Raw genomic sequence first — 16,237 nt, 5'->3', positions numbered from 1 at the left:
GCAACGAACTTGAGCATTATTTAAAGATTTGTCAGCATTTGGAAGTTGCACAACAAAACACTGTTGAAGGTAGCACCATGAGTCGGGCGATTCGTTGCATTACTACAAAAAAAAGTGCAGAATATTCCAGAATATAATATGGATATAAATACGTGGATTCAATTTCACAGTTGGTCTGTACAACAGAATAATTCAATAAGACTTCACGAGTAAGTGGGAGGAGGGGGCGGAAGAGGACTAGTGAGACATTTTCCTGGAAAGTGCTGAAGTCTACCACTATTAGTACAAGTTCGGGTCCAAAGCTGAAGACATTGTCGACAGTGTAGTGCTAGTTTCGGGCCATGAGCCAAAGAGATCGAAGGTCTCTAAAGTAAATATTTCAGCAGTAATGGGCATTGGAACATCATTTTTTTTATTTTTATTTTTTAAAAAGGAAATAAGCTGCACAGATCATCTGAAAATCGAAGTTTTGAGTGACGATTTATTAGTGACCGGACCAAGTTTCGTGTATGCAGTCCGAGAGTTTCGTGGGTTAAAAAGGACTTTTAAGTCAACTGTTTCGGAAAAACACTCAATCACTAACTACCACAAAGGGGCAGCCATGAAGGCCGAAAATTTAATGAATGCCGAGAAGAGAAAGCAAGAAGATGTTGCAAATGTGGAAATTTTAGCGGAAAAAGCAAGCTCGACCATGACTCCAAAACCAGGGTCTTTGGCATATGGCATATACCGTGCCATTCTTTGTTCTACCAAGTGAGCTACCGAGTCACCCTTGGCTTCGTTTAATCTTTTGCTGTCACTGTAGAGCAATGGCACGGTATGCCTGGTGGAGTCAGCATTTTCCGCTAAAATGTCTGTATAGCACATCTCTTGTGTATGCCCAACCGTAAGATGTTGCCTGTTTAATTAACAAGCACAGAAAAAGGAGGGACATTCCCACCGGTTGACAAGATATTTTTCTTCTCTGGTCAACACGAGCTGCCGTTTCAAGGTGACAATGAGATTGACCCACCAGGTTTCACACCGAAGATACAAGCTATACGTGTCGCTTGAGGATTTCACAAATCGAACACAGGCTTGTGCAGCCTGTCACGCCACTACGGTGTGAAAAGTTTCTGTTGATTGGGTCACTCATCGAAAATGACGTGTGTGTGCCTTCGGTCTGAATTCTTCATAAATCTTGAAGATCCAAGTCACTAGGATGGAAAATTAGGATTTTTGTTAAGGTTAAGTTTCGAAGACAGGCAACAACACCATAAAGGATCACATCCAAACCTGGGAGAACACATTCAAATGGATTTTCCATTGCATAACAGCTTCGTGAAACGGACACACATACACATACTGAGATCGTTTCGGCAGAAACACAACGTTCATACATTGCAACAGAGGAGTCGAGTGATAAAAAATGTCCCGATATCACGTTCTGAAAGAAGAAAAAAAAGGAAAGAAAAGAAGAAAAAAACAACAGCTTAAACAGTGGCAGATTTAGGAGACAGTTGCTCTCCATTTTGGGCCCCGCACTATGGCTTTTGAATGCTAATCTTTGTCTACCAAGAGAAAGTAAACTTCTCTTGCACCCCCCCCCTCCACCATTCTGGAACTGAATCGTCACCATTGACCTTAAATCTTGCGAGATTCTATCTATCCCCCTGTAAAAAAAAATATGTTTAGTCCCTCCTCCCCGAAAAGAATTTCTGGATACATGCATGCTTGTACAGTCATGGACACTATTCCATTGACTTTCATCGTTACAATCCAAATGTGTCCGTGACTGTACCATTTCATCCGAATCTCAAGGGGTCTCTTTTGTGGCTAATAACTAGAGCAACTGTATAACTGGTGAATAAAACATCAGTACAAAAACTGGGCACATTTCAGGATTTAAAGTGGTATATACAGTAAACCTTCGTTAACACAAATCCCAGGGGACCGAAAAATTCGTGCTAACTGGGGACTCCAATTTTATTGTTGCAATACAGTTCTTTCTACACATTAACCATTTACAATACATATTATATATGTCATCATAGAAAACAGTACTACAGTAATTAACGTTTAAAAAAAAAAGTACTCTGATCATTTTCTCGTGAAAAATTCCTGTATATTGCGCTGTCTCAGACGGGAACGCAAATGCCTGGTAACTTATCGGCCAACTGTACTCATAGCTTCTGTAAAACTAGCGGTCAATTTGGATGTTGCAGGAAAACGTTCTAAAGTGTCCAAGGCGGTACTTCCTGGCAGGTGGGCAGAATGATATTATTTTAAACAATAGAAAAACACATCTCAACACACAACTGAATTTGTTGGTTAAATAGGTATAAGTTAATTGTTGATGCAATGATTGCAATTGTTTAGCAATTGCATCCAAGTTTTAATCTCTACTTGTACTGGTAATGTTTTAAAGAATAGAAAAACACATTTGAACACACTGTTGATCTGAATCTGTTGGTTACGATACTCTATAAGTTGATTGTTGACAAGATGATAGAGATTGTTGAGCAATTTCTTGCATACGTAGCAGAGGAACAACAGAAAAAATATGAAAAACTTTGAAAGTTCGTGTTAAATGAGATGCAATGACACAACAGACTAAAAAACAGTTCGTGGTAACAGAAATTCGCGTTAACCGATAAAACTTTCTATAAGATATAATACAATTCCTGCCGGGACCATCATTTTGTTCATGTTAACAGAGTGTTCCTCTTAAGCGAGTTTGTATTAACGAGGGTTTACTGTAAAATGTAATTTCTGTGTTAAAATGGTGAATAAAACCCTAAATTTGATTTTAAAACTACACATTACTAGGGAAATGATTTTAAGGTGCAAAATTATGGTCGGGAAAGGGAAAAAAAATGTTCTGGAATTGTTTTCAAAAAGGTGCTGATAAAATGCCTTTCTTCAAAGCTCTGTTTTTCTGCACCTTCTGTATGTAATGCACGTGGACCGCATAGAGAACTGTGGTTCTGTTGAAGTTTGTGTTTTCTCTGGCAGGTTTTGCTACATTTTCTTGGTAACTATTGGGGCTGCAATGATTATAATACACCATTTTATATCTCTCGTTCTGCTCTACAAAATGAGACTATAGGATTTTAGGTAATGTTCAAGATGAGTGAAAATATTTTTTTTTCTGTCCATGAAAGAAAAGGAAGGAAAACTGTGCTGCAACATCAAAGAGGGGGTAAAAAAGGGATAAATGTGCTAATCTTACAAAAAGATGCAACAATGTGTTTTCATATTACTTGATTTCATGTCCTAAAATACATATCTCAAACGATCGGTATGAAAACAGCTATATTTTTTGGAAAGGTTGCCTACTTATTACACAAAAGAAACATTCCCCTTTAAATAGTACAATTATGTACAGAGTAATAATAAGTTAATTCCTGTGTAAAAGAGTCATATATTTACAGCGAAATTAATTAGTTTTTCATGATTTGCCTAACTTGTAGGATAATTCAAACACACACTCTACATTTTGTATTTAAGATTTTATTTTGCGACAAAACATGGTAGGAAAATGCACGTCACACCTTCCAAAAACATGAAAAATGAACATTACAGTGCGGTGTTTCACTTTCACATTTTCGTCACACTAAATATGCATGACACTACTAAAAACACATTAACCCAACACTGAACCATTAAGTTTCAACCCATGTTATAAAAAATATGCATGTGTGTGTGTTTAAAGTAAGGATGAGCGAATGTCGCTTTCAGGTGTTACCAATACTGCTTTTAACTGATACTTAAACACTAATAATAATTTAAAGTCTGTTTATATATGTGTAAGTATATCGGACTGTTGGGAATATGCCACATCAACCTACCAGTTTCATTTCAAAATACACACAAATTCGTAAGCAAGATTATCAAAATATTGAAATTGCTGTCATTTAATCATAAAATCAAGTTCTTCCTCGCAATAATGTTGCAAAAGTGAACGGAAATTGTGTAATTTTCAAGATATACTATAAGTATCAAGTTTCAATTGCACCATACCAATCTAGTTTTGCTTTAAAATATTAAGACAAAATACACCTCCACGAAACAGTTTCGTCCCAAAATTAATGTATATATTTTTGTTGAATAGTATCGCTTTTCTGCCACTTTTGGCTAATTGCAATGATGAGGATGAGTGATGACTTGAAACTGATGAAAGAACATTCATGCACAGGGTGGGATACAAACCTTGCCCACTAAGTCAGCTGGCACAAAATTAATGAAAAGTGTATAACTTTCTGGGAAATTGGCCTTGAAATGTGTTTATCATCATTTGTGTGCACCCTACATGATAAAACTTTGGAAAAGTAATGGTCAGTCTTCAGTGATTAAATTTTGAACTGATACTTTCTGATGCCGGCCCTCGTGGCAGAGTGGTTAGAACATCACGCTACGATGCCAGGGGTCCCAGGTTCGAATCCCGGCTTGGGCATGGATGGAAACTCTTCCAATGCTGCCAACAACCAGGAGCTGATGCTCGAGCCCTCATTCAGTATTGTTCACAACAATCGTAAATAAACAGGAAATTCAAGTGTTTTACAATAGCAAAAGCAAACGATTGGAAGGTGTAAAATTGAAAAATAATAATAATAATAATAATCATCGGATGACAGAAAACTAATTAACGCAATTGAATGGTATAAAAAAAGGCTGCAAACTTTTGTTTGTTTAATGCCGCTTCAGACTTCGTCAGTTATTCGCAAGAAATTCACTCAACTCTTTTGGTCACACAGGGACATATAGTTATTACGCGAATATTTAGTATATGTTGAGAAGGTGGAAATAATGTGTAAAAATAACTATATTATGAGCGAGCCAAAACCTAATACATGTACAAATATGTATTTTTTTTCTTTAGTGTACATGCCATGATGTGCAAAGATAATACAAAATATAACTGATTTCAGCTTAATACATAAATATGTATTTACATATAAATATTGATAGCCAATACAGCAGTGGCAATATCAGCAAAATCAATCAATAAACTTCCATCTTGTTAGGGAAACCTGACACCTAACTTCCAATACTGGTCACTGGTCTTGGGAAATATATTTATTGTATTGTGTATAATAGATCACAATACTGAAGAAGTATCTAGGCCCTGCAGCGGAGTTTCCATTGGAGGAGACTGCGTTGAAGAACACATTAGTCCAAACGATCATATTCCTCCTGACAAGCTTTCCAAAGACCCTCAATTGTGCGGGGCCATCTGCTTCCCAAGGCTCGTAGTACATACTTTGATGGTACAGTACACATTTGCTAAATTTCTGTGGAATGTTTTCCTTAAAAGTGTAGTGTGTACTTTTAATTCACTTATTTTATGTTACTTTCTTACCCCTGTAGTTTAATCGTGATGATGAAGATGAATGATACTTATTTCGAAACAAGTAAACAAAATCTTCCTCAGAAAATAAATTGTATGTTCTTTGTTCGTTTCTACTTTGTCACTTTACCCATCCCCTAATAAAAGAGCAAGAAAATGGAAATTGTGCAGTTTGGGATAGGAAAACTTGGAGCAAGTTGGCGATGATATACATGCGTGGAAAGAGATGGGGACTATGTCGAAAAGTGAATAGTGCATTACATTGGCAATGAAAACGTTAATTCTGCTAATAGATGGCACCACATGTTTTAAAAAGTATGGCATATGGACTTTAATTAGTTCAGACCACCCTTAGTAAGATGCAAAAATAAAAGTTCATGTTCATTCCCATCCTGGCCCTTGATTTATACCAAAAGAATTTTGAAAATCGGTTAACAAATAAAAAAAAGTTACAGCCATGGAGGCATTACTTTTCAATCAACCCTCGTATTTTTCTTCATTGCTCAGAGTATTGCATGGAAATGAACGTAATTGTCCAGCTACATAGCTAGAACCTTGTGCTACAAGAATAGAATATACGCGATCACAGAAACAATGTTATATAAAGGACATGGAACAGGCAAGTAGCCAGGAGGAGTTCTAAGGGGATATACTAAGAAACTCATCTTCAGGGCCATCTAGCCCACTCTTTTATTTTTCACCTTTAGTTGTCTGCTGCTGATAAGGAATGAGCCCCTCCCAAAATAAAATCTTGGCTAGGGGCCTGTATGTGGGGCAAGATGAAGAACAGCAACTCGGAGAACAAATGAAGAATGTAATATATTATCAAACTAAGGTAATAGAATGAAAAAAAAAAATGAAAATCAGTAGAATGTCTTCAGCATGAAAGTGGAACTTGTATCCATGAAGCTTCATCCTATATACTTTGAATGAAATAGCAGTTCCAAAGCTCTTTTCAGCAGGAAACTTCGTAGCTCAGGTGGTATGGGCATTGCTTCAAGATCTCAGGTTTGCAAGTTCAAATCCACTCCAGGATTTTTTTTTTTCAGGCCACATTTGTGAATGTTGGGTACAAATACAAGTTCCGAAAAAAGATTGAGTGGGCACCGCTGGTGGCTCAGTCAGTAAGGGAGTCACTCCTAGACCTAAGGGTAATACGTTCGAATCCCACGATGTATTTGTTGGTTTTATTCCTGTGTTCTTCTCTACCCATCCACTCTACCTCCTCTCATTCCATGGGGCAATGCAAGCACCATTTCAGCCCCTAAGGGGGCTCTACCTGCCTTTCAAGGCTACCCCTCGGGGCTTGCAGGAGTCCACAACTACCTTCATATACATTTCCTATCACTTAAAAGCTACGATTCCTTTGAGGGTTCGGCCTGGGGCTTGAGAGTGGCAAACTTACTGACTGAGGTACCAGGGATGCTTTCCCAAATTTATTTTAATGTTAGTTCATACATTTGCTAATAGATGGTGTAAGCATTCACTTTTTAATTCATTAGTTCATACCTTTGCTAATAGATGGCACCTCTTGTTTCTGGCAATTAAAAAGTTAATTCCGCTAATAGATGTTTAAAAAGTATGGCATACGGACTTTAATTAGTTTAGACCACCCTATTGAATATGCAAAAATAAAATTTTCGTTCATTTCCATCCTGGCCCTCCATTTATACACATTTTGCCCTCTTCAACCCCTCCCCCCACCTTTGCACACAGTATAGTAAAAATACAGGGTCCGTTCTGGAAGTATCCGAACTTATTTATTTGCAAACAATTTACTGATTACAATTACAACTGCTGTCAATATTCTTCAATGTAGGCACCTTCAGCCTCAATACAGCGACTTTTCCACTGTTCACAGCAGTCCTGGAAGTCCTTGACTGACACCCTCTTTAATGCTGCGGTCGTGGCAGCTTGAACCTCTTCAATTGATGCAAAACGCTTCCCCTTGAGCACCCTTTTGACTTTGGGAAACAAAAAGAAGTTGCTGGTGCTAAGCCCGGGCTGTAAGGGGCATGAGGCAGCATTGCCATGCGTACGTTGGCCAAAACCTCACCTACCAACAGCACTGTGTGAGCCGGCACGTTGTCGTGGTGAAGCACCCACCTGTTGGCGATGGCTGACCGGACACGCTAGACCCTCTGTCGGAGATGCTGAAGCACTCTTTTGTAGTAAGCTGCATTCATGGTGGTCCCAGCAGGTACAAACTCTTTGTGCACGACCCCTTTCACGTCGAAAAAGACAAGGAGCATTGTCTTCGCCTTTGATTTTGACATCCGGGCCTTCTTTTGACGAGGGGACGCTTGGGTGTGCCATTCTGAACGATGTCTCTTGCTTTTGGGGTCATACTCGAATAGCCAGGTTTCATCCCCGGTTATCACTCGGTCGAGAAACGTTTCGTCACCTTCCACACGTTCCAGTGTAGCGCTGTTCCAAAGTGCGCTCCATTTTCACTAAATGAACCAACTGCAAATTCTCGACGCAAGGTTTTACCGTGTACACAACATGAGCGATTGCACCTCAACCACTGCTCGCAGGCAACTGAGTGAGGCATTGTTTTGAAGGTTAAGGTCCCCACTGCCACCTGGCCCAGCTTACCCGAACCCTCGACCGATTCTCGCGCCAAGCTGCAGACAGTTCGGATACTTTCAGAACGGACCCTGTAGATCAGGAAAATAAATTCACATTTTTTGTAAAGAACCATTTTTATTTATCTGTACAAAAATAAAAGAAAAAAAAAATCTTTTGAGCACACTACTTCAAGTGACACCACCATATGCTACAGAAGCATTTAGCTTTGAATAAAAGGGTTGTAACTTAAGTAGTAGTAAAAATAAGTATATAGAAATCAGATTTTATTACAATTGATGGATTGATTTGGTTTATTTTACTTCACATTTCTACCACTTTTTGCTAATCGCAAAGATGAGGATGTGGCGATATAATGAAATTGATGAAGGGACGCACACACAGAACACCCATGCCTGTACAGGGATTTGAACCTGCAACTTCTGGCATCGTAGCGTAGTGTGCTAACAACTATGGCACGGAAGCTGGCAGACTTTCTTACAATTTTACATGCTTAACTACTACAAAAAGAAATTTTATATCTTCGTTAATGTCACTTTTTCCTCACTAACTATTCACGATAATGAGGACAACTCAAATTGATGAAGGTGCACAAAGGAAACACCCAAATCAGGGCTCATACCTAAAACTCAGTGTTGGCACCAAGGGTAAAATCGACAAGAAAAGTTTAAATTCAGTACCACTTGTGGCATTACCATAGAACAAATCTTGCAGCTTGTAGTAAAATTAAAGCTTGCATAAAAGTTAGCACGGTTACCTATAATCTGATGGTGCAACTTATTACTACTAGTGGCAGATCACAGGTTTCATTTGTGGTGTTCATGTGAAAACTGAGAAATGCAGTGGAAAAAATAGTGAACAATGTGAAGAAATCTTTATTCATAAATATGTAAAACAAATGAGCATGTCATACAGATGAGCTTTCTAAAGTTGCAAATTAAATAATACATGAAGAAGGAAAAGGATTTCAGGGGAATAATGTGACAATCAATTTGCAGGAATACCACTTAGCACAATGCTGCAGCAAAATACCCACATTACAATATCAACCATGATAGGATGCATTAGCCCCTCCTGGACTTTCCACTGTAGAGAAAGGTTTCAACTTACATATCGAAGTTAAATTAAGATGACTACATATTACACTACATTTCATCAATATTACTATTTTTCTTTTTATAACTCCGTACTGGCAAATCTACCTCAGCACTCCTCTAACACTGCTATCTCAATGCCTTCTCCTGGGGAAAAAAAATCTGAACCACGTCCCACTGAAAGCAATACAACCGCAAGCTGAAGACCACCACATTTCATTTTCCACTATGATGGCATAACTGAAAATGCACCAAACACCCTGGTACATAACATCTTCGTTTTGCAAGTAGTATTTTCCATTTTCTTCTTCAGCGAATACAGAGTGTCCCTCAAATGGGTTTACACTGTTTGAACTTTAATAACTTGAACAAATGTAACAAAAATATGATTTTTTTAAGTCACAAAGATGTTCAAAACATTAATGATGATGTTCTAATGTGGAAAATGTTCAAAATGTCCTCCATTGGCAGAAATACATCATCTGGAACGCTGTGGAACAGATCGACAAACATGTGATATGGTTTCCATAGGAATGGCTTCACAGGCAGTCACAATCGCCTCTCTCATGGCATCCAGCGTACGTGGTTTTGTGGCGTAGACAGTGTTCTTCAGAGTTCCCCACAGAAAGAAGTCTAATGGCGATAGATCAGGAGATCTGGGTGGATACTCGACACTTCCTGATAGGCCTATCCACCTCTCAACAAATGTTTCATCCAGGAATTGCTGCACATCTCGATGGTAATGTGAAGGTGCGCCATCTTGTTGAAAAAAAAACAATCCTCACCTGCGTAGAGTTGGTGAACAGCTGGCACAATTGCTTCCCACAACATGTTAAGGTACACCTCACCTGTCACTGTTCCTTCAAAAAAGAATGGCTCTACATGTCCTCTGACTGACATACCACACCACACTGATAACCCAGGAAGATTAACAGCTCGTTCTTCCATAACATGGGGATTTTCTGTTGCCCAGTACACACAGTTGTGGCGCTTGATAGTTTCATTCAATTTAAAAGTCGCCTCATCAGACCAAACAATGAAATCAGTCAACTGTTCATTATCGCAAATCCATTCACAAAATTGGAGGTGCCTATCCGGATCGTCCTCATTTATCGCGTGAAGCAACCTGGGAATGTAGGTTTTCCACTTTGCTTGCTTTAAAATGCGGTGGACACTTGATTTGCTTACACCGGACTCACGCGAAGCTTGCTGTATGGACTTCTTGGGGGATCTTGTGAAAGTTTGTACCACTGCTTCCATCCCTCTTTCTTCCTGCCACACCGTCCCTTCTTCAGATCACACACAGTTCCTTCCCTCTCAAACTTGTCACGTAATTTCGTAATTGTTACAAGTGATGGTAGCGCAGTATCAAATTCAGCCCGCCATCGTCTCTGCACTTCTTTCATGTTCTCACATTTCCAAAAACACTTTAAAATCCACTTCCGTTGCTCAAAGGAAAGGTTCCCAGACATCTTGTCAATTACTTGTCACTACTGGCAACTGAACTGAAAATAAAAGAAAAACAAATGAATGGCAACAAGCACTAATCATGACAGATCCAGATACAAAAAGTTCCATCAGGTTATCTGTAATACTTTCTCTGGTATTAACATTCAAACAGTGTAAACCCCTTTGTGGGACACTCTGTATATTTACTATCCTTTCTCAAGCAATCAATTTTTTTTAATACTCATATATGTAATTTGAAAGCAGCAATGTAGCTGCTTTTAGGAACTTTTTGCAATAACTATTAGAGATTTTTATTGTTCTGGATATAATCAAGAATAACACACTATTTACAATTTTCAATTTATCAAGTGCACATAATACAATGACATACATTTATCACAATTGTTGGTAATAACACAAAATTATAATTTTGAGATATAAAATAGCGGTATTAACCACAAGTTTTTAATTGAAAATTAACATATCTAACAACAATTTAGAACTGACAGTTTGGAAAGCAGCTTCACCAAAGCTTCACCACACAGAAAATTATGCATTCAACATTGGAAACATTAACAACATTTTATGTACTGCTCAAAGGAGTTTTCATATTAATTTCTTGAATAGACAACATTGCGAGTACATATTCAACAGGGACTTTTTAAATTTTGAAACTCAAGTTCTGTGGAATGCAAATTAAAGTTTAAAATGAAAAAAACTGAATAATATTACAAAGATAACATTTGTATTGATTTCTTGACTTAAATTAGCCTTTTATAACATAACTTTATATGTGCGTGATTTTTTGAAAAAGATTTTTGACTATGCCAGCTAACAAAACATACTATGTATCCACAGGAAGAGAAGAATAATAGGAAACGAAAGACATTGGATTAAGAAATACAACAACATTAAATGGCCATTTTACGACTATTCATTGTCATATTCTGCAAACATTTTTTAAAGTAGCATTCCTGCATAACAATCTCTAAAACATCTTTCCATTGGACAACTGTAAATGGGAAAATATGATATGATATGAGTTTTATAGTACTACATGGTGACACCTAAATGATTAGTCATCACTGAGAAAATGGCACATTAATTGTAGGGAACATTTTGTAACGTCCACACAATGATGAAAGAAGTTTCACTTCAAAGAGTCTGTTACAAATTACTTTTCTGTATCATTATGCAATTATATCGTATCAATGATGCAGTTATCAGATGAAAATCGAGCCTTCATAAAAACCAACCTTGATGAACTGGGCTGGCTTGTTGCTTGCTTGGGAGTACAAGAAACTGATTGCAGAATTCAATTCCTGAAATGAACTCTTCTTCATACATCCTGGTGTGGTCTTGTGCAAATGAAGTTGGCCTGACAACAAAGGAGTGTACAATTACAAATCAACCAATGTTAAGTACGAACATTTAAGTGGAAGTATAATGTAATTTTTATTTAATTCTTTTAATGGTAATTGTGTAAAGAATGAAGAGAATGTCTTAAATTACTTTATTTATTAAAGTCATTCAGCTGTTCTTTGGTAATTTTTGGGCTGAGTGATACCACCTTGAATTAAAGCGAATACTCTTCCTTATTCTCACACACCAATGCTTGAAAATTCTAATAATTCTAAGTTGTTCAAAATATTATTATTACTGTAATATGTAAATATTCCACTGCGATTATGATCATCATTTTACTCGACGTTTTGTTTTAAAATGCTGGTCTTTTAATCACAAAATCAATTTTTCATAAAATATTAGTGAAAATTTGGAATTTGGCATAATTTCTAAGTAGATTGTAAAAGTGTCCTGTGGCATTTTTGCAGGCCTCTCATGATACCCGAGGTCGAAAAAGGTATTGACTGGTATCATTCAGCCCATTGTCAACCTTTTCACATCTGGTGGCACTAAGTTACATTAAGTGTTACTTGTGGTCCTCTATTTCATCAACTGAGACAACATTCTGTTGGTGTTCTTCTATTGTTCACATTTTCCCTCCACACTTGCCTTCATTCTTAACAGACATTATGTAGTAAGTATAAAAAATTCATAAATGATCGTGATTTACATTTTCATTGCATGTAATCTACTTCGTACTTAAAATCTGAAGTTGTTAGAAAATTATGTTTGGTTCTGTTTCTTGCTAACTTTTACTGATTATGTTAACAGAAGAACTTATTAAGAATCAACGCTGTTCGAATTTACACAAATTACTGTTTAGCTCAGTTGTAAATTTGCTCCATTTTTATCATAGAAAATTCTCTCTACCTGATTTTGTTCCACATACAGAGTAAGTCAAAATGATGGGCCCGATTACAGAAATTTATTCTGTGAAATCTAATAAACATATGTTATTGTGAGACATGCGATTCGAAAGGTTAACTTTCAAAGTTTAGTTTCCACGCAGTGTTTCCACTTTCTACCGCTAGGAGTCAGCAGCGAGCAGGAAAATGGCGTTGACTGGAGAACAGAGATCTTTCTGTGTGCTTGATTATCATGTGAACAAGTCTGTGATTAGTATGCAATGGCATTTCCGTACCAAATATTGGAGAGAACCACCTACGGGGAAGGCCATTCGTAAGTGGTATGAACATTTCAGAGATTCGGGCTGCATCTATAAACGAAAATCGACTGGCCGTCCGTCGACTGGGGAAGAGACAGTGGAACGAGTGTGCACATGTTTCGTGCGGAGTCCACAAAAGTCCACCTTCCGGGCAGCGAGAGAACTTCAACTTCCACAAAAAACTATCTGGCGAGTTCTGGGGAAACATTTACAAATGAAACCCTACCGCTTGCAACTAGTTCAAGCCTTAAAAGACACTGATTATGCTTTGCGCGTATCCTTCTGTGCTCATTTCCTCGCATTAATGGAAACGGATGGGTTCTCTGAGAGGTTAATTTACAGTGATGAAGCAACTTTTCACCTTTCAGGGAAAGTGAATAGACACAACGTAAGGATTTGGGGAACTGCTAACCCCCATGAATTTGTGGAACACGAATGCGATTCTCCCAAAGTGAATGCCTTTTGTGCCATTTCCCATGAGAAGATTTATGGGACCTTTTTCTTCCATGAATGTACTGTGACAGGACTTGATATCCTGCAACTATGGCTCCTTCCACAGCTTGCAGAGGATAGCGCAGATTTCATTCTCCAATTGGATGGTGCCCCTGCGCATTACCATGGCAGGCTAACAACAATGGGGCATTGGAACAACGTTGGATAGGCCGTGCATCTCCGGAGGATAGACCTCTCCTTTATTGGCCACCTCGTTCCCCCGACTTGACCCATGTGATTTCTTCATGTGGGATTTTGTCAAGGATCATGTTTAAGTACCACCACTTCCAACAACATTGGATGACCTGCGTGCCCGCATCACAGCAGCCATTGCTGATATTGACCGCAACATGCTACACAAGGTTTGGCAGGAGATAGACTATCGGCTTGATGTGTGCCATGTTACGCGAGGTGATCACATAGAACACTTGTGATTTGTTTGAAAAAAAACTTTGACAGTTTACCTTTCTTAGCACATGCCTCACAATAACATTTGTTTATTATATTTCACAGAATACATGTCTGAAATCGGGTCCATCATTTTGACTTACCCTGTATAGGCCATTGCTTTGCAGACAAATACCGATCACATCTTCCTAATTCTTCAACTAAATGTCATCTTCCCAGGAATAAAGGACCAGGCTTCAAGCATGTGGTTGCAGCAAGGGTTCTCCATCAGCCATCCACTCAGTCAGTCAGTCACACCTCTTTCCACGTGCCAGTACAGTATGTTTGAGAAAACAAAATAAATATTATAGGTAGTAGTGGGAAGTAGAAAACAAAAGTAAAAAAATACAGTGCATTTCAAAAGTCATTGCATCGTTAATTTTCATCATTTTTAACATGAACACACATTCACACTGGATTTCCACATTATAAAGCTTCATGCATGTGTTTATAGATTTGCAGTTTATAGGTAAAATATCCTACAAATTAGTTGATCCAATGGTTCAATAACCATCTTCTTCATTCATTATTCTGCTTATGTGCATCAAACAACAATTAATTTTTCAATGAAAGATAGATGTAGTAGCAAATTATTAAACTGAAATAAACTTACTTATCTGCAAAACTGTCGGGAACATGTTGTTGGGGAGCTTCTGTTGGGTTTAGTTTTGAAACATGAGTAGACACAATTAGAGAGTTCTGCAACCTCTTTTGAGGCTCGAATCATCATTTGAGGCTCGTCGTAGCCTTTTATGATGTATATTTTGAGGGCACAGAGTTGGCAACACTGTGGGCCCTTATTGTAGCCTTTTATGAGGGGGTCCATTGCCCCCTGTTTACATCTGGCAACACTGCCGTAGATCCTTTGACAGTGTTGTTAACCTACTGGGTTTTTCACTGTAAACTTTCATCAAAGGGCCTGAGGGGTCCATGTACTCTTTATGTCTGGCAACACTGTTGGGGGCCTAGTGTTGGCGACCTGTGGGTTTTTACTGTAGCCTTTTATGAGGGGGACCCATTGTCCCCTTTTTATATTTGGCAACTCTATTGGATGTTCCTCCTTTGAGGCTTGGGTTTTGCCAACCCATCCGAAGAAAATTCCACTATATGATTTTTCACTGGCTAAGCTAACCTACAAATAGGAATTGGCAACACTGACGAGGCTCGAATTATCATTTGAGGCTCGAATCATCATTTGAGGCTCAAAATTATCATTTGATGCTCGTCGGTGTTGCCAACCCACTCTACAAAAATTCTACTATATGATATTTTGAAGCCTTTCACGGTGTATGTTAACCTCACAAGCAGTGTTGCCAACTCGGGGCGAGGCGTAGCCTTTTATGGTGTATGTTAACCCCACCAGCAGTGTTTCCAACTCGTCGTAGCCTTTCACGGTGTATAATTTTTAGCTTTTTATGCTGTACGAATACTGGAAGCTTGACAGTGACAACCAACAGAGTAGGTAAACCTACATCCAGGAACTGGCAACACTAGTTTCTGACAGTGAATTTGAAATAAAATATTAAACAAAATACATGAGTAAGCACTGTGAGTACAAATAGTACCAGTGTTATGCCCCCCAACTCCAACTAGGCAACTGGGAGAAATAATTGTACAACAATTTGTACCTAATTGTACAATACTTGTACCTAATTGTACAACATACATATACACAGACATAAAAGAAAGAGCCTTCCCGTAACTTACTTCATGTACAATTTATATGATTTTACAACTGTGAAAAGAAAGCATATGTGTTCTGTATGCACACATTTATTCTTATTTTTCGAAGTTGAATGAAAGCACATGTTTTTACGTTCTCGTAATAGTAACCTTGCTCCACTGATTTTAAATTGCTTCCATCCGCTTTTTTTTTTCTGTGTTATTTCCGTATGCACGCAATATTCGCTTTCAATAGTATAATAAAACACAGAAGGAATGTTAGTATAGCAGGCTCTGAGTTTACAATTTATTAAATTAAACCATAATTTATGTAAGAATATACTTGTACTTACCGAACACAAAATAATAAAAGCACATGTGAATGTTTGCGTGTGTTCATGTTATATGACGACTGAGTAAAAAAATAATGTTGACTTCCCGAAAGATAAAGTTCCTAGTTCGACATCAGATGCATGCAAATTTTATGTTTTGCTCTCCAAAATCTTGATTTTATGTTTGTGCTATTTGTCATACAGCAGAGGAGGAGAAGAAAGAGGGGGAGAGGAGAAGAGGGGAGAGAGAGAGAGGAGGTACTATCAGCGCCAT

Source organism: Lepisma saccharinum, chromosome 24 (genome assembly GCF_977018435.1).
Source record: "Lepisma saccharinum chromosome 24, izLepSacc3.1, whole genome shotgun sequence".
Lineage (NCBI taxonomy): Eukaryota > Metazoa > Arthropoda > Insecta > Zygentoma > Lepismatidae > Lepisma > Lepisma saccharinum.
The sequence above is the reverse complement of the archived record's forward strand: the minus strand, read 5'-3'. Positions refer to the sequence as shown.